This window comes from Lissotriton helveticus, chromosome 3_1 (genome assembly GCF_964261635.1).
Source record: "Lissotriton helveticus chromosome 3_1, aLisHel1.1, whole genome shotgun sequence".
In the NCBI taxonomy this organism is placed as follows: Eukaryota; Metazoa; Chordata; class Amphibia; order Caudata; family Salamandridae; genus Lissotriton; species Lissotriton helveticus.
In genome coordinates, this window is record NC_136061.1 from 177,850,057 (window position 1) to 177,875,958 (window position 25,902).

At 41.7% G+C, this 25,902-nt stretch overlaps 1 protein-coding gene across 12 annotated transcripts in view; it reads right to left on the bottom strand.

Moving 5' to 3' along the window:
* METTL27 (methyltransferase like 27) overlaps positions 1 to 25,902 on the bottom strand; it is a 597,353-nt gene that overhangs the window by 396,574 nt on the left and 174,877 nt on the right. For 7 of the 12 annotated variants that reach the window (XM_078679522.1, XM_078679516.1, XM_078679528.1 and 4 more), the window contains one exon: positions 2,652 to 2,795. The exons of the other annotated variants lie outside the window; for them this stretch is intronic. The gene's annotated coding sequence lies outside the window, so the exon portion shown is untranslated. The remainder of the gene's footprint in view (positions 1 to 2,651; positions 2,796 to 25,902) is intronic. 12 annotated transcript variants of the gene reach the window in all.

Here is a 25,902-nt window from a genome sequence, read left to right on the forward strand (position 1 = left end):
AGGAGAGAAAGAGAGGATTCCAAGAGGAAAAAAGCTGATCAATACTGGATAAAGCCGCAGACATGTTCAATTTAACCGAAGAAGAAATGGAGTTGGAGAACCAAATGTCCAGATATTTAATCTTCGAGCTGTTCCAAGCAAAACCAGTAGTGGAGAAAAGATGAGGAAGACAAGTTTTGGTTAAGGGAAGAATTTCCGTTTTATCTGAATTGATTTTATAGCCAGAGACTAAAGAGAAAGATGTAAATTCAGAAAGTAAAGAGGGAATGGACACTTCAGGATTAGAAATAAACAGAAGAATATCATCTGCATAAGCAGAAAGTTTCAATTGTTTATCACCATAGGAAAAACCAGAGATAGAGGTATTATTACGGATAGAAGAAAGAAAAGGTTCAAGAGCTAGAACAAAAAGGAGAGGTGATAAAGGACAACCCTGTCAAATTCCCCGTTGAAGAGTAAATGAGGAAGAACGTTGACCGTTTACAAGTACTAATGCCTGAGGAGCAGAATAGAGGAGAGACATGAGAGAAATGAATTTGGGACCAAAACCATGCCAACATAAAGATGCAAATAAAAAGGACTAGTCAACCTGGTCGAAGGCTTTCTCTGCGTCAACCAAGATGGCGGCCAGAGGGGTAGAAAGAAGCGGGCTTTATTTAGAACATTAAGGAAGAGACGGGAGTTGTCAGAAGTAAGCCTACCCTTCACAAAACCGCATTGTTCTTTGCCAATAAGATGTGGCATTAGAAGATCTAAGTGCAATGCAAGTAATTTGGCAAACAATTTATAATCTACATTGACTAAAGAGATTGGCCGATCATTTTTTCCAAATTTGAGATCACGGCCTTCTTTTGCAATAATACAGATAGTGGCATCTTGAAAAGTACCTTCAGCTTTACCTGAAGAGTAAAAGGATTGAAAAAGCGTAAGAAGTTTGGGCAGGAGGAAATCAGAGAAATGTAACTAAAATTCAACAGGAAAGCCATCGGGACCAGGTGTCTTTTCTTTAGTGAGAGAAGTCAAAGCCAATGAAAGTTCCTGTAGGGAGGGATCACAATCAAGTGTTTGGATATTAAGATGAGGGTGGGAGGAAGCTTGTCAAAATAGGATTGAATAGGAGCAGGAGATGGAGGAGATTCTGGCATATAAAGTTGTTGGTAAAATAGTTGGAATTGATCCAATATAGCTTTATCTCTATGTAGGAGAGAATTTTTAGGAGAATAAACGGCTTCTATGAGAGTACGTTCCTTACGAGATTTTAGATAATTAGCCAGAAGTTTCCCCGATTTGTTATGACCCCCATAATAATGAGCACTGGAACAGAGAAGAATTGAAGAGGCATTATCAGTTGTAAGTCTATTAAATTGTAGTTTCACGTGTAGAAGCTCAGGTATCATATTTTTATCTGATGAGGTATAAAATTTATGTTCCAAGGATTTTATATGTGCTAGAGAAGAGTTACCTTTCTGAAGATATTGTTTCTGTTTCCGAGAAACAAAATCGATAATGAATCCCCTAGCAGTAACTTTAAAAGAATCCCAGAGGATACAAGGTGGGGTACCAAGATCAGCATTAAGAAGAAAAAATTCTTCAGCAAAGGAGCGGAATGCAGAAGAGAACTTAGGATCAGTAAGAAGTGTGCTATTAAAACGCCAGCGAGAGTGCTTGGGACGGGGTGGAAGTAAATCAAGATCCGTCACAATGGGAGCATGGTCTGAAATAACAATTGGTTCAATAGAAGAAGAAAGTAGGTTTGAAACAGAGATTGAGAGAGAAAAATATAATCCAAACGAGAAAAAGATGAATGGGGAGGAGAGAAAAAGGAATAATCTAAAGTGTCAGGGTGGGAAAGTCTCCAGGAATCAATAAGTCGTGATTGTGAGATAGTGTCAAGACATTGTTTATGAGAGTTGTGTGGGATAAATCGCACTGAAGATTTGCGATCTAGAAACGGATCTACAAACTGGTTACAATCGCCACCTAAAATGAAAGAAGCATCTTTATATTGAATACACTTGTTTGTAATCATAGGCCATAAAGAAGAATCAGGTTGGGTGGGACCATAAACATTGAAAACAGTTAAAGGAATAGAGTTAATAAGCAATTTAGACACTATCCATCTACCATCTTCATCGTTTTCTTGTGATGACACTTTACATGTCAATTTGTTATGACATAAAACAGCAACACCATTCTTCTTATTGGCAGAAGGAGAAAATAAAACCGTACCAACCCACTGTTTTTTTAATTTAAGGCACTCATTGTCATTAATGTGGGTTTCTTGTGAAAGGACTAAATCAGGATTATAAGACGCTAAATGGGAAAGGACTCTGTCGTTTAATGGGATTATTAAAACCTTTTACATTCCAGGAGATTAGTCTGAATGCATAAGAAATATAAGATTAATATGAACAAGAGTTGCAAACAATTGAGCCATAACAGATAGCCAATGAGAGAATTGCATACAAATAATACAAAGAAGTAATACAAAGAAACATATATACCAAATGTAGCCTAAGTGAAAAAGAATAAGGAAAGAAAAGAGAATAAAGGGTCAAAAGGAGAGGGAAGGGTGAAAACAGGAAAGGGAAAGGGAAGTGAAAGAAGAGAGTAGACAGTACATATCCAAAGGATGACTGAAAGGAACATACCTGAGGGGGACAAAAAAGAGCGAAATGGGGCAATGTCGACACTTAACAAGACGGATCACTCGAAAAGCGGAAGTCCAACCGAGCCAGGACAAGGAAATCAAAGACAAGGAGCCACACGGAATGGGAAGAACAAATATCAGGAACCTGTATGAGAATAAATAAAGAAAGAGAATAAATAATAATAATACACCAATAATACAATAAAAATGTATAACAAGGAAAATAGAACAGAGAGAAGTACATCAGAACACATCAGAACACATTCAAAACAAATTGAAAAGTAACCAGTAACAGATACATAAAGAGTAGAAACATTGTCAGAACCATAGAAAAAGCATCATAAAAGATTAATCATCAAATACAAACGACAAATGAATTAGTCACTAGGAGAGGAGGAAGTATCCATGCTACTGTTATTCTGAATGTGAATAAAGTTCTTAAGTTCTCCGGGGTCTTGAAAAGTCCATGTTCGATTCTGATGGGTGACCTTAAAGATGCATGGATGAAACAAGCCATATCTTGTACCAAAAGAACGTAATGGCGCACGAAGATTAAGAAATTCCTTTCTCCTGGCTGCTGTTGCGTTGAGAAAGGAACACTCTCTGACCCAACCAGGAAACTTTACGCTTGGACCTAGGTGCAGAAAGAACTGAAAGAAGATCCATGAATTTCAAGAAGAGGATGAGGACTCCACGTGATTGCGATGAAGTTGAAGAACGAGGGCCAAGCCTGTGTGCTCTTTGGAGGGTAAGAGAAGTGGTGGATGGCATATCCAATAATTTTGGAAGAAAAGAGGTGAAGAAAGTAACAGGATCTTCACCTTTCAGAGACTCAGGAAGACCATAAATACGAAGATTATTCCTACTATTTCTGTTTTCAAGATCCTCCGTGTGCTGCTGAAGCGCAAGAACCGATTTCTCCAGGGAAGAGATGCATTGAGCATGGGTTGGTATCTCCAAAACTTGTTGTTCCACAGACGCAATTCTGCCATCCATAGTTGACCACTTCTCCTTCAGAAGTTTCAGTTCATTGTTAGTATCCTCAACAAATGGAAGCAGAGCCCGAATCTCCTCCAAAATTAGTTCCATAGAATTAGGAGGGGATGGTATGTCTGGAGAAGGGGGAGTCTGCTTCAATCGCTTGGACGAGGTGGTAGGAGGAGAGGATTTGGATGACAAGGATTGCGATGCAGAAGATCGATTAGGAGGAGCACCAGCCATTGGAGTTGAAGAAACAGAGATAGGAACAGATGGAGAAGAAAGATCCTCAATACAGCGACAAGAAGGTTCAAAGACAAATTTCGGTGTGCGGAGTTTGCCCATAAAGCGCCACCTATACAGTACTGTATATAAAACTAGTAGAGCCACAGGATGCAGAAGGTGTCACAACAAAGTGAAACAAGAAAAGGCAGCAAGTGGAGTAGCTCTTCCTTTATGTAATATGCAGAGGCAATAGAGAAAGGGAGTTGTAAGCCAGCTTGATTCACAACGATATAATTGAAGATGTGCGCAGAGTAATGAGAGGAGACGCACTCCGGGGATATGACACGTAGCGCAACTATCAGTCACAAAATGGCAGCAAGCATAAATCCGTGACGCATCACCACAGAAGCTGGAGACCAACTTGGAATGTTAAAGATGTCTGTCACAACGGCGACTTCATAGTGTCTTAAGCATCATCAGCAGAGCTCATCTTTAGCTGTTTGTGATGTGGGTAACAACTGACATTCAGTGCCCACTGAAAATACGTAAAACTATCGCTGATTTGAGCGTTGGGATAGCTCCTGTCACTGGTACAACTGACGCATACGATGACTTCACAACTCTTTTGCACCTGATTTCACATATCTTTGAACTGTTGACATCTCAAATCGCCGCATATATGGCACGCTGCATAGTAGTTTGTTAATATTATATTCTTATGGAGTATAAGCACGTAGCACAAAGAATGAACCAGCCGATATGTATCACTCCACTTTTCCTGCATACATTAATTTTTAGTACGCAGCTCCACTTACAATTCACATTCATTTATTTAAAAGGTATGCAATAGAGAATCGATGACAGACTTCTTTCATGTAAAGTTCAGCAACTCGTAAGTGTTTGTGAAGCAATTCAGTTTCCTTTAATTGTATTCTTTTTCCTAATGCTTAGGAGCCTTTCTCATGCTTGTAACAGGGTCTTCTATCAAGGTCAATTTTGCTTTTCTTAGCATGACAGCGCTGGAGCCAACAAAGTAATGTAAAATGTCGACTATGAGTGCCAAGCGCACACACCATTCATGAGTGTCATATAAACATGCCAGTTGTAGTTGCCAAACAAAGCGCAGAAGACAATAAAAAGAAAAACTGTAGAAGGTGTCACTATATTATGAGGAAAGATGAAGGTTCGGAGACTACAAGCATGAGTGTGTTCAATATTGTGGCAAACATATGGCAATGAGGAAAGAAAAGTCAGAGAAGCCACCAGGAAGCTTAATGCAGCATATTAATGAAGCGCGCCGGTTCGTGAGAAGAACCGCGCGTCAGGAAGAGTCAGGGCATTCGGTGAAGAGGGCGAAAAGCGGCTGAAGAGGGTCCGGCTCGGCAGAGGAGCACCCTCAAGCCGCCATCTTGCGTGGTGTCGTAACCACCCCCCCTGGTATAACGTATTTTAACATTAACATCTAAAGGTTTGTGCAAAGTTGATAATGCCCATGCGCCCGTGCTACCTACTAGACCGGGGCCCAACCAGGTCGATACTTTAAACATATAATAATCTTATTCGTAGGGAGCTATGACAAATAGATTTCAATACTACAATTAAACGTAAAATGTCCATATAAGTTTCATTGTGATTAATTCTCAAAAAGTTTTTGATCAAAACATTTTTCTCTTTACTTTTTTCTTTCAAATTAAAGTTTTGAAAAGGTCTAAGTATATACAATTCATATAATGTAAAACAACTAATATTCTGATAATAACGATCTTTTTTCGAGATGTACTGTCAACTGATTTATTTCAGGCAGCTTTCACTGCGTAACATGCTGCTTCTTCAGGGCTGAAATTTAAGAAGTAGAATTACAATATTTGTTGGCATTTAAATACTTGCTATTACACAAAAATTCCTGACTGTTAATATGCATGGTTAAATACCGCATGAAGACTCATACACACCATTAAACCCAATGTTTTGTATCTAAAAATGGGGTGAGTAGGGACAGCTTTCAGAGACATGTAAATTATCTTACATTTTCTTTAAGAAATCAACTGATAAACACATATGCCTTCAAATATCTATAGAAAAATTTGTTTCAAGGATGCCTATGAGTCCTTGTGTGGCATTTAACTTTGAAAGTCGGAAATGTGATAACATTGGGTTTAATGATGTGTATGAGTCTTCATGCAGTATTTAACCATGCATATTAACAGTCAGGAATTTTTGTTTAATAGCAAATATCCAAATGCCTACAAATATTGTGATTCTAATTTCAATTCTTACATTTCCGCCCTGAAAAAGCGGCATGTGAAATTCATGTTGACTAAAAGATTTATAATGTTGACAAATAAAGATGAGACTGAACATGATATGTGCTGATAATGTTGTTGTTGTTATTGTAATCAGTGTATTAGTTGTTTGGAATTCTTGTAATTGTATGTATTGAAACCTTTTCAAAACTGTGATTTGAAAAAAGAAAGTGAAGAACATTTGTTTTTGCTCAAAAACGTTTTGAGAATAAATCACGATGAAACTTGATATATAGACATTGTATGTTTATTTGTAATATTGAAATCTATTTATCATAGCTCCCTATGAATAAGATCATTAAAAATGATAACATTACATTTTGGGAATATCTGAAGCGCACCGCCCCTCCCCCAATATTACTGACCAAGCTATGCCCCTGGTTATGGTATTTTGTTGTACCATTCTAAGGTGGCGACCTTTCCTATCCTTTTCATTGCTTTTTCCCTATCCAAAATGGTGATTGCTTACTGCCTGTTACATCATTTCCGGTCTATGGGCATATAAGGGGCTGAATCTTTCATTTCTTTGTGTTGCAATACTCCTTGCCCCTGCTAGTGTGTCCTCGCTCCTGTTGGATGCATTATACTCCTGTCTGGTGTATTTTTGTTTCCTGTTAGTGCTTCCTGTTCCTGTTTGGATTCCATGAAGTTGTTTGATCTTGCCTGGAGTTTCAGTCTTCAGATTCATTCTCCTTGCTGGTATCCTCTGGCCGTTTTTCTTGGTCATCTCCCTTCACCCTTTCACCCTTTTCCGTTCCTGGAGTCTCTGCCTGCAATACGAGTTTTTTCCCTTCAGGTTTTTTCTCTTTGAAACTCCTTCTAGAAGGCACAGTCTGCTTTGGCGTTACATTGTTGGCAGAAACGTGGCTACCAGAAAGTGTCGCCCTTACCTTGGACAGACCAGAACCTTCAAGAACTGGAGTCGTGAACCTTCCCACTGCACCAAAGTAAGTGAGAAAAGTTCTGATTTTGACAGATTACAATGCCCAAAACCCGTTTTTGATCCTGTTGCCATGGATGTTCCCCAAGCATCACCTCCAGAACGATCTGTAGAGGCAGCACAGGCTTTAGTGCAGATTGTTCAATTGCAAGCCCAAGAATTACAACAGTTGCGTGATGAAAATGTAGCCTTACGTCAAGTTTTAGCAACTAAAAGGTCTGATGTGCCCATAGAATCTACCACCATTCCTTGTTATTCCTGTGATCCGAATACATTGAAAAAATCTTTGATTATTTGACAGCGTTCTTTGCTTTCTGTCCAGCCCAGGTTGCACTAGATAGAACCAAGGTTGGATATTTGATTAGCGCCTTATCCCTGCATTGGCATGGGCAACACCCTTGATAGCCACGGAAGACCCTCGGTTGTCCAACTACATGTCCTTTCTTGCTGCCTTCAAACAAATGTTCACAAGACCTGGCTTGGAGACCTCAGCAGAAGAAGCCCTGTGTGATATCCAGTATGGGAATCAAGATGTCCTGCAATACATAACTTGTATTAGACAACTAGCAGCATAGATCACTTAGTTGGAAGATACATTAGTCACTCTTTTTCGCAGATGTCTGCGAGAAAAAATAAAAAATGAGTTGGTGCATTCTCCTCGAGCAGATACTATGGCCGGTCTCATGGATTTGGCGTTGTCAGTAGAATATCGCCTCAATGAATGTAGATTGGAGAGTCGTAAGTTGCATGTCCAGCAACATACATGAATGCCACGATCCAATGCTTGCATAACAGATGTTTCCTTACCTTTTGACTGAAGAATAACCTAAGCAGATAGATCTGACCAGAGGGCCATTGTCTGAGACCGAACGAAAGCATATGATTCGTAATTTCCTACTCATCCATCAAGGCAGACAGGAAAGGCCGGATCCCGTCCTCTCTAAGAAGGGCGAGAACGGGATGGTCTGGCATGCATTCAATCTGCACCTTGAAAGAAACTTCAAATTTTCTCTTTCTTCTGCCTATGCTTCTAAGATTACCTAATGGTTCAGACAGAAAGGTACTCGCACTGTTAGACTCTTGTGCCAGTGGAATGTATTTGGATGAAAGATGGGCCATGGAAAAAGAAATATTTAGAGGTCCTAAGGAGATTTCGGAACAAGTACATACAGTGAATGGAACCCCCATGTCTTTGGACGGGTCGGAGAAATGACGCCATAATTACAACTGACTTTCGGAAGACATCAAGAGTATTTGTTTTTTTATTTGATTGCTTCACCCAAACATATCATGATTTTAGGAATACCTTGGCTAATCAGACACAATCCTTATATCATCTGGGAAACCAGTACTATCTCCTTATCATCACATTTCTGTCAAAAGGTCTGCCATGCGACTTTGGAATACAGGTCACCTAAGAAGATTCCTATAGCGATAGAATATGTCTGCAACTCCATCAATGTAGTTCAAGGGGCACCTAGTAATTACCAGATGTATGCGGGTGTCTTCCAGAAACTGAAAAATTATTTGATGTTACCTCCCCTTAGGGGATTTGACTGGGCCATCCGTCTAGAACCTGGAGCAACAGTACCCTTTGGAAGAGTGTACTCTCTCACTGAACCGGAGAAAGAGACAATTAGACAATATTTCAAAGAGATCCTTCAGAGTGGTCTGATTACACTATCCTCGTCACCTGCCCGGGCATCCCCCTTCTTCATGCCAAAGAAGGCTAAAGATCTGCTGCCATGTATAGACTTTAGGGGGTTAAATAATGTCACTATAAAGGATCGCAATTCCTTGCCTCTAATAAAGGCTATTTTAGAGTTTATTAGAGGGGCAGAGGTGTTTACCAAATTGGATCTTCTGGGTGCTTGTCATCTCCTTCGAGTCAAGGATGGAGCTGAGTGGAAACCGCATTTAGAACACCGTTGGGCCATTTTGAATATCGAGTTATGCCCTTTGGACTGACCAATGCTCCTTCCATTTTTCAATGATTTATGGATAATGTGTTTGCGTATCTTCTAAACCACATTGTTGTAATATATTTGGATGACATCCTGGTCTATTCTGCAGCTCCAGAGTTGCATCATGCACACTTCACTCAAGTCCTGGAAAGATAACGCCAAAACAGTCTACTCTGTAAACCTGAAAAGTGTGAATTCGACAAGCCTGAAGTGGAATATTAGGGTTAACGGATCAACAAGATGGGAACTGTCATGGACCCACAAAAGGTAAAGGCTAATCTAGACTGGCCTTCAACCAATAACCAGCAAAGAAACCCAATATTTCCTAGGACTGACAAACTTCTATCACCAGTTTGTTGATAACGTTGCTCACCAAACAAGTTATATTTCCCAAACTTTAGAGAAGTAAAATCTTCGGCAGGATTCAAATAGACCGAAGCTGCAGAAAGAGTCTTTCAGTCTTTAAAAGAGGCATTCACTCAAGCTCCCCCTTTGATGTCATCCTGATACAACAAAAAGGTATATTGTAGAAACAGATGCTTCAGACAGGTCAATAGGGGCTGTTCTCCTCCAAAGACAAAAAGATGAGGGTCTGGAACATCCTATGTTTTATTTGTGACATATCTTGTCAGATACTGAGAGGAATTACTCTGTTCTTGAGCGAGAACTGTTAACCATGAAGTTAGCCTGTCTTGAGTGGAGGCAGTTTCTAATGGGTACTAAAGAGCCTTTCGAAATCAGAACAGACCATAGGAACCTACAATGTCTTTGTAGCATTCAGTGTCAGATTAGTCGTCAGGCCCAGTGGGCTTAGTTTTTTAGCCAATACGACTTTACCATTACCTATATACCAGGGTCTCAGAACAATCTGGCAGACACCCTACCCATTGTTATCCGGAAAGTCCAACTTTTCCACAACAAAATATTATTGAGCTGCAACAAATCATTGGCATGGTTAAATCATTCCTTGATAGGGTCCAATTGGAATATACCTCTGTAACCTGAGAAGAGTGGAAGAAGTTGAATAATCAGCCTAACCAACATGATAAAATCCATTACAACAGGAAGTCATTATTCATTCCTACACAGCAGGTACAGCTAGATGCCTTGCAGATCTGCCAGGATTCTCCCATTGCTGGTCTCTGTGGTTTCATTAATACTCTAGAGTTAGTGCTGCGCTCTTTTTGGTGGCCATCAATAAATGAAGATACTGAGACCTATGTATATTCCTGTCCTATTTGTGCTCAGTCTAAAACCCCTCACACTAAACTCATAGGTTTCCTCAAACCTCTTGCTGTTCCACCAGCTCCTTGGCATACTGTGGCCACTGATTTCATTTCCTCTTTGACCCTTCTTCAGAAAACTAAGTCATTATGGTGACAGTAGACTCATTTTCCATGATAGCACATTTTAACTCTTTAAGAAAACTACCTACTGCAAGAGAATTTGGAAAAATCTTCATGCAAGCGATCTTTCACCTATATGGTCTTCCATGGACCGAGGTCCCCAATATATATCTCAATTCTAGAAACACTTTTTCAAATCCCTTCACACTGAGGTAGCCTTGTCCTCAGGGTTTCATTCCGAGACTAATAGTCAAACTGAACACTTAAATCAGTGGTTGGAACAATACCTCCATTGCTTTTGCAACTCTACCTAAAGCAACTGGTCTTCCTATTTACCGTTAACAAAGTTTTCCTATAACAACGCTGTCCCCAGTGCATCTAAGACTACCCCTTTTTATATGGTTACCATCCTAAATCCTTTCCTTCGAATTTACATGACTCTATTTGTTCCAGCAGCAGCCTCTTTTACCCAACATCTTCGAGCTGTCAGGCAAAGGGTACATTTCAGCCTACAGAAAGCAAAAAAGAAAATGAAAAATACTACTGACGCCCTTCGACATCAGTCTCCATCATATCAGGTTAACAATAAGGTTTGGCTCTTAAGATTCTTGCCTCACCACCTGTCCCTTAGTAAATTAAAACCACACTATTATGGACTCTTCAAAATCACTCTAGTGGTGAACCCAGTGTCTTTTCATCTACAATTGCCACGTTCCTGGCAGATGCACCCTGTTTTCCATACTTCACAATTGAAACCCAATGTTACTGACCATTGTATGAGGGTTTTTTCTCAATCACCTCCAGTTTTGGTCAATAATGTTCCTAACTACGCGGTCCAGGAAATCTGTGACTCCCGTTTTTTAGGAACAATTTGCAGTTTCTAATCCATTGGAAGGGTTATCCTCCCAGTGATAGATCTTGGGAGGATGCTGACTCGGTTTACGCTCCTGTTCTTGTCTGCCAATTTTTTTGGCTCTTTCCTAACAAACCCTTGGTCTTGGGAGGGTGACCTACTGTTGTGCAGTAGTTCAGCCTTCATTTTTATAGCACACCGTCCAACCCAGTTTTCAACAGCTGCTACTAACTTAAAGGCAGTTCCTGATTCCTCCACTTCAATAGGTAAGCGAACGCCCCCCCCCCCACCCGAGCTCAAAATCATTTTCCCTTTATATAACGCAGGGATTCCCTAATCACATACCATTCCCTTTTATGTTTTGTAGTGTCTGACCCCGTCCTGGTCCTGAGGAGAACCCTTAGAATGTTTTGGGTCCAGAAACACGTTGACCCCCCCTTACAGCTAGTAACTGCCACTACCAGCTTATGGAATGTACCATATACAAACCAGACTTTGTCTGTTGTAACCTCGGTTAATCTAGCTGCATCTGGCTTGTTGTTCGTCTAATAAGTATTAATTATTTACACTACCATACAAATAAGGACTGGTCTGATGTTTGCCATATTGTTTTTTGTATTTACTTGTTTGTTCATTGATTTGGTTTTTTCAGATATTTTGTTTGAAATGTGCTTTATGTCAATGTTTATCTGTATTTATGAATAATCTACAGTGCCTTCCTCTATGACATGAATCAAATGTCGTAATAGTTTGTACTTTGAATGAAATAAGAAAAGGTGAAATAAAAGCACCACAACCACTTAATGACTGAAGGTGGTGATTCCTGAAAGTATCATTAGAACAGCTCACGTCCTAACCACCCCTCTATTTCCCTTACTACACACTTTTGCAGCACATCCTTTTTGTTTTACTGCAAATTGTCCTAGAATGCACTATTCTAGGAGGAGTCCAAGATGGCACAGGCCTTCTGTTCTTGAAGGGAGCTTGTGTGCCAGGCAAGGGTGTGATTAGGGAAATAAGCAGTCCCTCCCTCTTAAGCTACACCAAACTGGCTCTGGGACCAGCTCCCCCTCCCATTGAGCTGGTGTCCAATTAGCTTTCCTCCCGGACCTATAGAACAAAGGCATCTCCTTCCTCAGCCTAGCCCTGATTCTAGGGTCCACTATGCATTGTTTTACATTTTTTACACAAAATTGTGTCAGAGTTGTGACTTTGTGGCAAAAAAAAACCCATAACAAAAAAAAATAACAAGTGTGCGGTCTCCCACACTTGTTTTTATTAATGCCCCTGGGTGGGCCACATCCCGGAAGCATAATTTACAATATATTTTGGGGAGGGGGCGCACACTGCTCCACTCCGCATGGCCAATCTGGGCCTCGGAGACCGCCATCTTTCCTGGGACAGACTACACACTAAATTATAAATGGGCAGGTTTCACCTTTGTACCTTAGTCATTCAAAACATAAGGCAGCCATCAATATTTAAAACAGAAACATAAAATAAACAAACCTTTTGATAACCAATTTATCAATTAATAAAATGTCAATATAAATAAACACACACCCCGGCATATTGTGCCAGCTGCCAAATCAAAGCAGATGGATTCTCTCATCTGATTTTGGATGCTCACGAATACGATTATATTGGGCAGATATCACTAAGAAATTAGGCCTGATCTCCGATACAGTAGGAGACTGCCCTGCTAAATGTAGTCTATTAAGAATGTTAACCCACTCCTGAAGACTTTTAGGAGAATAACTGTAGTGGCCCTTTTATTTGTGAAACGAGAATTGCTATTTGCAAGGATGAAGGAGCCACCTACGGCTAATAAGAAATGGCTTAAAGGCTGTGCAGACTGTTGTGAGACAGCTTAGTTATAAGACAAACAGCAAGTTCTGTTTTTTCTTAGCTACTGCGCGGCTTCACCTCAATATGTAAAACAATTGCTTTACTAACCAGCACAATATGCAAATAGCTGCGTTGACAGAATCCCTCGTGAAGTTACTATTGTCTTGTCCTCTGTTGATGTTATCTGTGATTATGGGTTGTAAAACTTTCTTTAATAGTGGCTATTATGCACCATGTATACAGTGAAACCCTGTGCATATTGTTGACTTCTTTTGTTATCAATAACACCCTGAAAAAATAAATAAATGTAAAGATACACACACAAAATAATATACCTCAACACAAACTAACAATTAAGGGACAGATATATATGTTGGCAGCGAGGGAAATCCGTTGCGGCAGCCACTTTGTGAGCTTAAGTGGAGTCCCAAACAAAACAAAAAAATAACGAAAAGGGGGAAGGATAGGAATACTCTGGCCCTTAGCACTGGTTCAGGGATACCGTAGGCATGAATTTGTGGCAATTTGTTTTTTTTATAAATAAAAACAAGATTGTGGTCTCCTGTGCTTGTTTTGATTAAAGCCCCCAAGTGGGCCAGGTCCCGAGAGCATAGTTTACAATATATTTTGGGGTGTGGTGCACACTGCTCCCCTCCCCAAGGCCAATCTTGCCCTCGGGGACTGCCATCTGCTGGCCGAGTTTTAAAATAGAGTGGAGGAGGGCCTTGGAGCTCCTCCAGAGGCTGTAAGAGCCCCGGAGTCCACCACCTCCCTGGTGCTTTATGAAAAAACAGGAGGGGGCTGCGTGGAAACACCTCTCCAGGGCCATATATATAATAGAGGAAATGGGGCTACCGCCCCACCAGGGGCCACGTACGACATGGGGACCACCACCTCCCCGGAGCAGGCCCTTGAAATGAAATGAGGGGGGCTTTACAGCCCCCCTCCTGGATCCATTAATGGCCCTGGGGACCGCCACAGCCCAGGGCCGGCTCATACTATCTCCCATATGTGCCAAACCGCGGGAGATAGCAAATTGCTATTGCTTAGCTCCCACCAAGCGAGAGCAAATACTAACCTACTCCCAGCAAGCGGGAGCTGTCAAACTACTTGCTAGGAGCAGAGTGTTCATGTGAGTGGTTTTGAGGGTGTGTGAGTGGATGTATGAGAGGCTGTATGGGGGCGTAAGTGGGTGTGTGAGTGGTTCTGTGGGTGATGTCATCAGTAAAGTCATTTGAGATGTCATCAGTGATGTCATCAATGATGTCACGGACCATGTCATGGGTGATGTAATATGTGAGTTCATAAGCAGTGCATTGTGGGGATGTAATTTATAGTTAGCTCAGGTAACTATAACTTCAGAATTTCTATAGTTTTAGAAGAGAAAAATCTGAGCCTAACTATATATAATGTCCCTCTAACCTTTGGGTTTTGCAGTGATTTTTTATATATATATATATTCTTTTTTTTTTTAGAACAAAGGATGCGGCACACCGAATGGTATTTAGCTTATGATATTGATAAGCTCTCCCCCACCAACGTGTTTCAGCCACCAAGGCTTTGTTCACAGTTAGTAAGTCCTTCTTTCATTTTTACTTATATACCCACTTCTGCCTTTAAGTGGCATTGTGGGATATGTAGTTTAACACAATATTGTCACAAAAACTTTACACACAAACAGAAAGACAATTGCGCTGTTTGAATAAGTTAAGTTTCAAATGAAAAAACACTCTTCGAAATGTCCCGGGTTAGTACCCAGCATCCTATTTCTGAGTTACAGATTTGTGTTAATGTAATGGTATAGTACCCAATTTCAAACTATAATGTATTCAGTTCAGATAGGGTGTTTGATGGATCAAAGTTATTCCAAATGAACGGAGAGTTCCTCATCAATGTTGATGCCCCCCGGCTGTTTTGTCCTGAGCTTTATGATGAGTCGTGATTCAGCTTGGCGTAACTTGCGGACATGATCACTTCCTCGATTGCCTTCTGGTACCATTTTGACCCCATAGAAGCACATCGCTCTCCAATCTCCTTTTTGACATGAGTGGATATGTTTAGCTGTTGCATATGCCATGTTGGCATTCTTCACTGCACGTATATGTTCTTTAACATGCATGTCGTGCTTCCGATGTATTTTTTTCCACATTTGCACTCTATCATGTATATGACAAATTTAGATGTACAGGTTATATTCTCTTCAATTACCATTGTTTTTCCATTTTGGTTCTTGGATGATTGTCATATTTTTGCCTATCTTGCAGGCTTTTCACGATTTGCATGCTCTAAAACCTTTGCGTTGATTCATGAGCCAATCCGTCTTCTTTTTGATTTGTAAATGGCTTGTCACCAGCATATCCTTTAGAGAAGTGTTCTTTCGGTAGGTTACAGTTGGCGTATTGCCTACTAGTTCTCCAATATCAGGATCCCCTGAGATGAGATGCCAATATTTCCTCATTTTATTTACGATGCTTCCACTCTCCTTGCTGTAGGTTGTTATGAATCGTGGAGGATTTATTTTTGTTGTTTCCTTTGATTTTTCCATCAAGATTTCAACTCTGGTTTTTTGATCAGCTCTTTTCTTGCATTTATTTAATATGCGTTCATTATATCCTCGTGCTCTGAACCTTCTTTTGCTCTCTTGAATCTTGTCTTCCGCATCTTTTTCTTTGGAACAGTTCCTCTTCATTCGAATGAATTCCCCGTAGGGGATACTATTCACTAGTTGCCTGGGGTGGAAACTTGTTCCATGTAGGACACTGTTTGTCGCGGTCTTTTTTCTGAACAGGGTGGATTCTATTTTACCATTGTCTATATAGATCCTGGTGTCTAAAAAGTCAATCTGTTTCTTGTTGGTTGTACACGTGAATTGCAGTCCCACCTCATTTGTGTTCAGTTTTGCGAAATATTTCCGAAACTCTTTATCAGTTCCATTCCAGATTAGGAATAGTTCGTTGATGTAACGTACCCATAAGATAACTTTATTCATCTCAAGTTGATTCTCAGTGTCCCAAGCAATGGTTCGTTCCCACCACCCCATGGTGATGTTGGCGTAATTTGGGGAAAAAGAAATTCCCATGGCTGTTCCGCACTGCTGTATGAATAGTTCTGTATTGAAAAGGAAGACATTGTTTGTGAGGCAAATATTGATCATATCGAGAAGCATTCTGGTGTGATTCCATTTTGTTAAACTCTGTTGTTTTAGGAAATATTGGCAAGCCGTCATTCCGATGTCATGTCTGATGGATGTGTATAGTGATACGACATCGATATTAACAAGAAGAAAATCTGGATTCCATGTTATTCCTGTCAGTATCCTTAAGAAGTCTCTAGTATCTTTTAAGTACGAGCTCATGCTTTGAGCGATTGGAGCCAGAAATATGTCCACATATTTGGATAGGTTTTCATATAAGGAACAACAGAGTATAACAAAATTGAATCACACCAGAATGCTTCTCGATATGATCAATATTTGCCTCACGAACAATGTCTTCCTTTTCAATACAGAACTATTCATACAGCAGTGCGGAACAGTCATGGGAATTTCTTTGTCCCCAAATTACGCCAACATCACCATGGGGTGGTGGGAACAAACCATTGCTTGGGACACTGAGAATCAACTTGAGATGGATAAAGTTATCTTATGGGTACGTTACATCGACGACCTATTCCTTATCTGGAATGGAACTGATTAAGAGTTTCGGAAATATTTCGCCAAACTGAACACAATTGAGGTGGGACTGCAATTCACGTGTACAACCAACAAGAAACAGATTGACTTTTTAGACACCAGGATCTATATAGACAATGGTAAAATAGAATCCACCCTGTTCAGAAAAAAGACCGCGACACACTGTGTCCTACATGGAACAAGTTTCCACCCCAGGCAACTAGTGAATAGTATCCCCTACGGGGAATTCATTCGAATGAAGAGGAACTGTTCCAAAGAAAAAGATGCGGAAGACAAGATTCAAGAGAGCAAAAGAAGGTTCAGAGCACGAAGATATAATGAACGCATATTAAATAAATGCAAGAAAAGAACTGATCAAAAAATCAGAGTTGAAATCTTGATGGAAAAATCAAAGGAAACAACAAAAATAAATCCTCCACGATTCATAACAACCTACAGCAAGGAGAGTGGAAGCATCGTAAATAAAATGAGGAAATATTGGCATCTCATCTCAGGGGATCCTGATATTGGAGAACTAGTAGGCAATAAGCCAACTGTAACCTACCAAAAGAACACTTCTCAAAGGATAAACTGGTGAAGAGCCATTTTCAAATCAAAAAGAAGACGGATTGGCTCATGAATCAACGCAAAGGTTTTAGAGTGTCAGAATCCAAAACATGAGTAGACTAACCTCTTATATACCGGATACAGCAGGAGCGATGTCAGACGCCTAATTCCGACCTCCCCTATATGCAATACTTCCCGTGAGTAGTGGTATTTAACTCCAACAAGGGTATCACAACAGGAGAAGGGGAAAAGTGGATAAATAAACCATAAAGATGCAGCAGTGTAAATCAGCAGGTCTGGGACGATATAGGACAACAGAATTACTTCTTCCTAGCCAAGGACCCTGCAGAAGAAGAAAGAACACGTCACCTCACACATACACCAACTGCGGAACATATAATAACAACTATGTGTGAGTGACTAACTTACATTAAACACTGCCGCAGATGGTATCATTCAGAAAAAGTCACAAAAGGGAAAATGAAGAAAATGTAAAGGAAAAGATAATGACAGAGGTAATTACTATACTCTTATAGGCAGAGAGTAATTACGTCAGTGGGATTACAATCTCCACCACACTCAATACGTTAGTACTTATCTGCACCCGTGAGTGTCCATTCAGATTTTGTGTCCAATGAGGCAGTAGACTTTCCCACTGCTAATTTGCTCGTTATTGTCACGAGTATGAGCCTCTCTAATCCAGCGCGGCATGCGCTACAACTAACTACAAAATGTCCGAAGTTCTGTGCGACCCGCTTTTAAAGTTCAGCGCGACCGTCTTTACGCATGGAAGAGCGTTTCCTCATGCTTCCGGGTTCCAGCAGCACCAAAAGATAGCCCCGCGCAGCAAACACGGATACAATCTTCGCGGTATGAATCCAGCGCGTCATGCGCTACCGCATCAGGAACGAGAACAAGTTTCTCAGTAACAGGCTCCAGAAAACGAGTGTAAACTCCAAGACTCGGACACTCACTAATCAGGTGACAAGCACCTGAACACAGGAAAGGGAATGCCTAAGTAGGCAAAGAGAAAGAGAGAAAGGCCAACTCACACAGCCCTAAGCATTCTGGGACTTGAAGTCCAGCATTCACACCAGATCATATTATAAGAGCGCTATCACCCAGCTGAATCGTGACAGAACCCCCTCAAAATGACCGACGTCCCGGCAGTCCACCAGGCTTCCCAGGAAACCGTGCGTGGAAACGCCGCAGAAGTGCTGGACAATGCAGATTGGACCGAGGTTCCCAAGAGCGATCCTCAGGCCCATACCCCCTCCAATCCACCAAGTACAACACCCTTCCTCTTACTCTTTTGGAGTCAAGAATGGCCCTCACCTCATACTCCAACTCCCCTTCCACTTCTAGGGGGCAAGGTTTCAAAGGCAACCTAGTACAAGGATTGCACGGCTTCAGAAGGGAAACGTGGAACACAGGGTGTATATGCCACGAAGGAGGAAGAGGAAGCTTTACTGCAACAGGGTTTATTATACTATGTACAACATACGGCCCTACGAACTTAGGCTGCAGTCTGGTGTTTCCCTTGAACTTCAAATGCTTAGTGTTCAGCCACACTTTATCTCCAATTTGATAGGAAGGCTCTTCCTTTCTCTTTTGGTCAGCATAATGTGTGTCTCTATCTCTGGCCTCTCCTAAGTGTTGCTTAGCTTCCCTCAACACTTCTCGAAGATGTGCATGATGACCTTGTATCGAGAGATGAGAAGAAGTGACAGGATGGGCTAAAGGCAACATATTGGGATGATAACCCAGTAAACAAAAGAAGGGAGAACAACCTAAAGAGGAGTGGTTGGCGTTATTGTAAGCAAATTCGGCAGTCCATAATAGGGTGCTCCATTCATCGCAATGCTGGAGGGTGAAACATCTAAGATATTGTTCTAGGGTTTGGTTTAACCTCTCCGTTTTACCGTCTGTCTTAGGGTGGTAGCTTGTGGACAGACGGGCATCAATCTTCATGCTGGTACACAACCCTTTCCAGAACCGAGATGTACATTGCGTTCCTCTATCAGTTATTAGAACAGAAGGAAGTCCATGCAATCTTACCACATGTTGTAAGAACGTAATAGCCAATTCTCCTGAAGTAGGTAGCTTAGTCAAAGCAACAAAATGCCCCATCGTAGTCAGATGATCAATGATGACTAAAATAGTGGTATGACCGTGGGCGGGGGGCATTTCAACAATAAAATCCATTGAAACTGTGTGCCACGGAGATGGAGGCACCGGTATCGGCCGCTCCAACCCACAGGGAGATTGATGACTAGACTTGGCTTGAGCACAAATGGAGCATTTGGAGACATATTCCATGGTGTCCTTTCTCATCGATTCCCACCAGAAAGAGTGAGACATATTCTGCAATGTTTTTTGTTGCCCTAAATGACCCCCCAACGAAGAATCATGAGTCCATTGTAGAGCTTGTTGACGTAATGGACCAGTGGGAACATACAACTGTTTGTCATGAAACAGCAGCTCATCTTTCTTACACCGATGAAGAGGGTCTTCATCCACCCAAACCTGGGCATCTGGGACGTCACATTGCCTCCTAACATCATCCTAGAAACTCTCTGATGTAGTCACAGCTGTTATTCCATTCTGATAAGATGCTTTGTGCAGAATAGATGGCGGCTCCTCGTTTTCTTCTCTTAAACAAGCATCCACAGGAATTACGGGCCTAGACAAGGCATCAGCCTTCCCGTTTTGGGGCCCTGGGCGATACTTGATCAGAAAATGGAAATCCACGAAGAATAGGGACCATCGAAGTTGTCTAGGTGTCAATGCCTTTGCACTTTTCAAAAAGAGGAGATTACGATGGTCCGTGTAAATCTCCACTGTGTGTCTGGCCCCCATAAGATGATGTCTCCACTCTTCACATGCTCTTTTTATTGCCAGCAGTTCTTTGTCTGTAATGCTGTAATTAACTTCAGAAGGAGTCAATTTCTTGGAAAAAAAGGCAACTGGATGAATCTGCCCAGTATCAGGATGTCTTTGGGAAAGGACTCCTCCCAAGGCGTAATATGAAGCGTCTGTTTCCAACACAAACGGTTGTTCGGGATCTGGATGACGCAAAACAGGAGCACAAATAAAGCGTCTCTTCAGTGACTGGAAAGCAGCCTCTGCTGCATTATTCCAACAGAAAGAGACTCCTTTCCGTAGCAGTAACGTCATAGGTTGTATAATGGAAGAGAATCCTTTGATAAATCTCCTATAAAAATTAGAGAATCCAAGGAAACTCTGCAGACTTTTCACGCTGGTAGGAGATTCCCAATGAATGATGGCATCAGTTTTCTTTTTGTCCATGAATATACCCCCTGGGCCGATCACATATCCCAAAAACTCCACTTCTGTTGCATGGAACAAACACTTTTCGAGTTTCATGAACAAGGCATTTTGTTGTAAACGTTGCAACACAGCCTTCACATGCTGGACATGGAGTTCTTCGGTCTTGGAGTATATTAAAATGTCATCAATGTAAACCATACATGAGACATCCAACAATCCACGTAAGACCTTATCCATAAAAAACTGGAAGGCGGCAGGGGCATTACATAGGCCGACAGGCATTACACGGTATTCATACAGACCATACTTCGTTCGGAAGGCTGTCTTCCATTCATCGCCCCGTTTTATCCTCACCAAATGGTATGCTCCCCTGAGGTCCAATTTCGTGAACACAATGGCTCCCTTCAGCTGATCCATCAGCACTGGTATCAGGGGTAAAGGATACCTATTCTTCTTCGTGACTCTATTTATCGCCCGATAATCAATGCATGCCCTCAAACCGCCTTCCTTTTTTGAAATAAAAAAAGCGGCGAGGAGGCAGGCGAAGTAGAAGGACGAATGAACCCAGAGGCCAACATCTTTTGCAAGTACGATTGTAAATACACATTCTCAGGCTCTGTGAGTGCGTATATCCTGCTACACGGTATGCTTGCGCCGGGTTCCAATTCTATCACGCAATCATACTCCCGGTGGGGAGGTAATCGACTCGCCTCCTTCTCATAGAATACTTCTTGATAGGCCGCATACTCTTCGGGTAACGTTGACACCAGGCACACCGCCTGTATACTACAACTAGAGGCCAATAACACCGCAGGATTTTCCTTACGTGAGTTTTCTGTTGTGTATTGTGCTTTTGTACAGTGCTGAGCACAAAACATAGAATTCATTTTGATGGTTCTTGCAGCCCATTGCACGTGAGGATCGTGCGTAGTTAGCCAAGGCATGCCCAATATCAATTTGAAGTTCGGGGCATCAATAAGATCAAATTGAATGTTTTCGAAATGCGTTGTCCCCATTTGCATAAGAATGGGGTGCCTATGGGAACACACTGGCCCAGAGGTTAATGCTGCGCCATCTACTGCCTTAACCGGTTCAGGCTTCAACTTTCGAATACAAGGAATACCCAGTTCATGAGCATACGTTTGGTCGATAAAGTTCCCGGTGGCTCCACAATCCAAAAGTGCATGGACCAATTTCAGTTTTCCTACAGACACTTCCAAGGTTACACACACATTCATGTGTGCCACAGAGTTTTGTATGGTGTTAATCAGAGCGGAAGAAACTTCGTTATTCTCTGACCTCAAACAAGGAGTCTCAATCATGTTTGAGGAAGTCAGTTTTCCGCCGGCTCATCTGCCCACTCCACCACAGGCACCTTCTTCCCCTCTTGCCTCTCCTTATAGGGGAGTTTGGTTCTCACAGAACAGTTCTTAATGAAATGGCCCGCCTTCCCGCAGTACATACACAGCTTCAACTGTCTTCTTCTTTGCCGTTCCTCAGAACTAATAGGCCCTCTTATGCCTCCAACTTGCATTGGTTCGGATCCATCTGAAGAGGAAGTATTTTCTTCAGCCGACATCCTGGGTCTAGTGTACAGGATTTTGGAGTCACCACGTTGTTTATCCCCCTTTCTCTCCTGTAAACGATGATCCAGCTGGACTGTTAGGTCAATCAGGTCCTCGCAAGTGGCTGGCATATGAACAACTTGAGCCAAAACGTCTTTTAATTCACTGCGCAGCCCCTGATAAAATAGTGAAGTGCGTTTTTCAAGAGGCCACTCCGTTTCCACCACTAATCTATTGAAATTCGTTATGTAAGGCAACAGATCTTGCGTGCCCTGTCTTAACGTAATAAGTTCTCTGTCTAAGGATAGAGAATGAGCCTTCCTATCAAAAAGCTTCCTCATTTCATCACACAACTTAGAAAAATCAAAAAGAGCAGGGTCATTTCTTTCTATTAACGGGAAAGACCATGTAGCAGCGTTTCCCCCCAAATACGACAAACGCTGTCTTGGACTGATCATCTGGAAAGACAGCCGGCTTACACATAAAGTGTAACCTACATTGTCCCCGGAATATGTTGAACTTTTTTGGATCCCCAAAAAATCGTTCAGGGGGTGAAAGAGGAAGCTGAAGAGGCTGTATAACCTGGATGGTTGAAGGGCTAGCGCCCCCGCTCTGTGCCTGTAGAGTATCCCTAGTAACAGGGGGGGGGGCAATGTCCAATTTCTGATGTAGGAACCCCATGATTACCAGTAGGACCACCCCGTGAAAGGCCTGCGACCTCCCTCCGTACTGTAATCATCTCATTGCGCATATCAGTATGTTCCCCTCTAAACGCGTCTACCTCCATCCGGAGGGCAGTTAAAGATTCCAACACCGAGGTTAGAACGGTGTTAGTATCCATCGCTTAGGCCGTATGTAATCCGTGGGCTTGTCACTCTGTCAGAATCCAAAACATGAGTAGACTAACCTCTTATATACCGGATACAGCAGGAGCGATGTCAGACGCCTAATTCCGACCTCCCCTATATGCAATACCTCCCGTGAGTAGTGGTATTTAACTCCAACAAGGGTATCACAACAGGCGAAGGGGAAAAGTGGATAAATAAACCATAAAGATGCAGCAGTGTAAATCAGCAGGTCTGGGACGATATAGGACAACAGAATTACTTCTTCCTAGCCAAGGACCCTGCAGAAGAAGAAAGAACACGTCACCTCACACATTCACCAACTGCGGAACATATAATAACAACTATGTGTGAGTGACTAACTTACATTAAACACTGCCGCAGATGGTATCATTCAGAAAAAGTCACAAAAGGGAGAAATAAAGAAAATGTAAAGGAAAAGATAATGACAGAGGTAATTACTATACTCTTAAAGGCAGAGAGTAATTACGTCAGTGGGATTACAATCTCCACCACACTCAATACGTTAGTACTTATCTGCACCCGTGAGTGTCCATTCAGATTGTGTGTCCAATGAGGCAGTAGACTTTCCCACTGCTAATTCGCTCGTTATTGTCACGAGTATGAGCCTCTCTAATCTAGCGCGGCATGCGCTACAACTAACTACAAAATGTCCGAAGTTCTGTGCGACCCGCTTTTAAAGTTCAGCGCGACCGTCTTTCCGCATGGAAGAGCGTTTCCAAACGCTTCCGGGTTCCAGCAGCACCAAAAGTTAGCCCAGCGCAGCAAACATGGATACAATCTTCATGGTATGAATCCAGCGCGTCATGCGCTACCACATCAGGAACGAGAACAAGTTTCTCAGTAACAGGCTCCAGAAAACGAGTGTAAACTCCAAGACTCGGACACTCACTAATCAGGTGACAAGCACCTGAACACAGGAAAGGGAATGCCTAAGTAGGCAAAGAGAAAGAGAGAAAGGCCAACTCAAACAGCCCTAAGCATTCTGGGACTTGAAGTCCAGCATTCACACCAGATCATATTATAAGAGCGCTATCACCCAGCTGAATCGTGACATAGAGCATGCAAATCGTGTAAAGCCTGCAAGATAGGCAAAAATATGACAAACATCCAAGAACCAAATGGAAAAACAATGGTAATTGAAGAGAATATAACCTGTACATCTAAAGTTGTCATTTACATGATAGAGTGCAAATGTGGAAAAAAATACATCGGAAGCACGACATGCATGTTAAAGAAGCGGGTCCTTGAACATATACGTGCAGTGAAGAATGCCAACATGGCATATGCAACAGCTAAACATATCCACTCATGCCAAAAAGGAGATTGGAGAGCGATGTGCTTCTATGAGATCAAAATGGAGGAGGTGATCATGTCCGTAAGTTACGCCAAGCTGAATCACGACTCATCATAAAGCTCAGGACAAAACAGCCGGGGGGCATCAACATTGATGAGGAACTCTCCGTTCATTTGGAATAACTTTGATCCATCAAACACCCTATCTGAACTGAATACTTTATAGTTTGAAATTGGGTACTATACCATTACATTAACACAAATCTGTAACTCAGAAATAGGATGCTGGGTACTAACCCGGGACATTTCGAAGAGTGTTTTTTCATTTCATACTTAACTTATTCAAACAGCGCAATTGTCTTTCTGTTTGTGTGTAAAGTTTTTGTGACAATATTGTGTTAAACTACATATCCCACAATGCCACTTAAAGGCAGAAGTGGGTATATAAGTAAAAATGAAAGAAGGACTTACCAACCGTGAACAAAGCCTTGGTGGCTGAAACGCGTTGATGGGGGAGAGCTTATCAATAAAATAAGCTAAATACCATTCGGTGTGCCGCATCTTTTGTTCTAAAATTAATATTGGATCTGGATCCGGTGCCTATGCAGAGCACCGGCTGTTGAGCGCCCTAGGAGCAGTGGGTCACTTTGGAGGGAAAAATAAATAAATATATATATATATATATGTATATATATATATATATATGCATAATCTATATATATATATATGTATATAATTTATAACATCATTGATGACATATAAAATGACATAATTGATGACATCTTTGATAATATCACTGATCACATCTCCTAAGCTTCTTTTGTACACATTGATCTTTAACTGGGTATACCATTAGAGCTAAGATGATTCTGTCGAATAACTCAAGGCTGCTTACAATACTTAGTATGTAGTATGTAGAATCTTTGCTCCTGCTGGAAACTTTTTCGACAGTACCAAAAAACTTGTGGGGAACATAATGAGCACAATTCTACTGACACCTCCACCCAGAGTTACTCTTCAATACTAGGCCTGGGTAGTGAACTCTGCTCTGTTTGCGGAGTGTGCATAGTTTTCCGCACTCTGCGGATGTCGTGGAGTTTCGAACAACTCCACTCCAAAGAGCAGAGTTTTTCCTCATTTGTGCTCGCCAACGGCAAGTTGGCGAGAGCGATCGAGGAAAATCCAATGTTAGACCACTTCCCAGCAAGATTTCTCAATGCAGGCGGTCTTGGATGGTCGCTACCACTCGTGTTGAGAAACCTTCCGTTTGTGTTGAGGAAGCTGCAGTTCGAGGAGAACTTCTACTCGAGCGGCAGAAAGAAGCAGCACCCTCTTGCGCGGTGTGGAATGCCGTTCATGCAAAAAATCAGTGCAAATGGCGCAAGGTAACCCACTTCGCCTCTCGCAGAACTCCGTGTAGCTTTGCTGAGTTTTTTTGTCAATTCACGGAGTTCCGCATAGCGGCACTCTGCAAACTCTGCCCAGGCCTAGTCATTACAAAGATTTATAATGTGTTCAATACCTCTACATATCTATAGTA